Source organism: Silene latifolia, chromosome 1 (assembly GCF_048544455.1).
Source record: "Silene latifolia isolate original U9 population chromosome 1, ASM4854445v1, whole genome shotgun sequence".
Lineage (NCBI taxonomy): Eukaryota > Viridiplantae > Streptophyta > Magnoliopsida > Caryophyllales > Caryophyllaceae > Silene > Silene latifolia.
Genome location: NC_133526.1, coordinates 170,725,312 through 170,727,882, shown reverse-complemented (window position 1 = coordinate 170,727,882; position 2,571 = coordinate 170,725,312). Strand labels below are relative to the sequence as shown.

The following is a 2,571-nucleotide window of genomic DNA, read 5'->3' as shown; positions in this document are numbered from 1 at the left end:
GATTTATATCGACGACGTTTTAGTAAATATCGACGACGTTTTTCATAAAAAAGACGATGACTGCCCTTTTGACTTTATCTCTCTAAAAAAATTCTCTCAAACTCAACTAAATAAAAAACAAAAAACAACAACAACAACAACAATTAACAATATGTCGGATCTCGATTCAACGGTATGTAAACAACTTAATCATTTGCTTAATTTTTTAATTTTTTTTGCGCATCGTTCATTCTATTCGATAGTTGAATTAATTGACGTATTAACTTAGTAGTAGCGAATGTTTGAATTTGTTACGTAATCTGAAAAATGTCCCCCGAAAGATGAACCATGGCCAAAGTTGGAAACCAACGTTCAGACCACGGTCCAAACGTTGGAAACCAACGTTTGCCACGGACCAAACATTGATTTCCAACGTTTGGCCATGGTCCAACGTAGGATTTCAATGTTTGGCCGTGGTCAAACGTTGGAATTCAATGTTTGGCCGTGGTCAAACGTTGGATTTCGTTGTTTGGCCGTGGTCAAATGTTGATTTTCATTGTTTGGCCGTGGATTAAAGTTGGTTTTCGTTGTTCGTCCGTGGTTGATCGATAGAAAGTAATGTTTGGCCGCGGTCGTTTGTTGAGTCTCGTGTTTTAGGCGTGAATTACTCGTTTTCTACTCGTTTTTACATGTTTTTCTTTCGTTTTACGCAATTTATGTAATTTATGAATCCTTTTTATTGTCTTACTATAGTCCTTATTGCTTGTAACAGGAATCGTGGGAGGATTTTGGCGAGAATTCAATTGATTACAACCCGTTGTTCGAGACTACTATAGATTTTGAAACGCGTATAATAATATGTTACATAAAATTCATGATTATTAGTACATTGTAACCTAAGTATGATACGGGTAATATTATTATTTGACACTCCTTTACACTACACTCTATTGTGATACAATATTTGAACTTCCTTGTAGGAAGCAAAAATAAATATTAGGAGTGTAAAAAACTCGAAAAGTCGTCCGTGTTGTATAATATGTGTAGAATATATTCTTATAACTATCTATATTGAAATTTTTATCTGGTAGTTGGTTAAAATAAGATTAATCACTATAAATAGTTGCATGGACCAAAGATCTTCATCGATTTGCCCGAAATGTTGTTCATGTGTCTCTGGTTGAATATGTGGGTTCATCAAATTGTACGTGGCCTCCATTTCCTCTCTCATTTCGATCTGCCATCTGCATTAGCAAATTATAAGTTGTTAGAAAACACGTTAATCGACTAAATATCATATAAAGTAACAAAAATCGGCAAATAATAGCATAAAACACGGTTTTAAAAAAAAAATTATTTTACCGCGGACTAACAAAAAAACCCCTTACTTTACCGTGGCTAAACATTTTTTTTTTTACCGCGGCCAAACATTTTTTTTTTTTAACCACGGCCAAACTTTTTTTTTTTTTTTACCGCGGCCAAACTTTTTTTTTTTTTACCGCGGCCAAACTATAAAACTCGATGTTTGACCACGGCCAAACAATAATTCCCAACGTTTGACCACAGCCAAACGTGAGAATCACACGTTTGACCGCAGCCAAACCCACATTCCCTACGTTTACCCACGGTTAAACGTGGTAAATGCACGTTTCACCCACGGCCAACGTAATTTCCTCACGTTTGGCCGTGGTTTCTACTTAAAAACCCTTCAAATTCACTCCCAATCCGATTAACAACAACAAAATTCGACTCAAAAATCAATCCCAATCGACTATATTTCGCAAACAACATATAACAATACCACATTTTACATAATAACAACTAATTAACATGAATTTTAATAGAAAAACTAACAATTTCTAAACTAATTCAATTAATTTTAATAAAAACCTAACACATAACCTAATTTACTAACTAATTCAATTACAAAACAAAATCCAATCAATTTAATCGATTAACAATAACAATAAAGGAAAGAAAACTATTTAATTTCATAGTTTATTTCAATTAGTTTCAATTTCTAAACTAATTTAACAAAAAAAAAAAAAAAAAAAAAAAAAACAAAGTGACTTACCTTGTTGGTGATGTCGGCGGCAAGGTGGTGGCGGCAAGGTGGACGCGGGGTGGTCGGCGTGGTGGTGTTAGTGTGGTGGTGGTGGTTGAGTGTTGGTGGAAGTTGGATTAATTGGAGGTTGAGTTTGAGTAGAGAGAATAGAGAGAATAGGGAGAATGGTTAGTGAGAGAAGAGGGGTAGTGAGCGTCTTTTTTATGAAAAACGTCGTCGACGTTTACTAAAACGTCGTCGATATTTACGAACCCGGTTTAAAAACCGTATACTCGATATGGTTTTCAAAACCGTATCGGGTATACGGTTTTGCTCAGCCCTACCGTGCATTATGAAGTTCAAGTCCAAGCTACCGTACTCCACCAACATGTTCTTGTTACCCGACATCTTATCTATCGTACTAGTTTCATAGGATGTTGGACTTTCATTTTCAATAATGTTGTATGTCTGTACGACTCACATGTGAGTCGTACTTTTAGTATGTAAATCCTCTATTTTTACAGCTGCAAAAAAAAAATAATAATAAA

The 2,571-nt window shown here is 35.0% G+C and overlaps 1 long non-coding RNA gene across 1 annotated transcript; it reads right to left on the bottom strand.

Annotated features, from left to right (window-relative positions):
- Positions 1 to 784: 784 nt before the first annotated feature.
- On the bottom strand, positions 785 to 2,305 carry LOC141610818 (uncharacterized). Its single transcript, XR_012528421.1, has 2 exons — positions 2,054 to 2,305; positions 785 to 1,223 (listed from the first exon to the last, which is right to left on the bottom strand). It is a non-coding gene; the product is annotated as an uncharacterized LOC141610818 (long non-coding RNA).
- Positions 2,306 to 2,571: the final 266 nt, after the last annotated feature.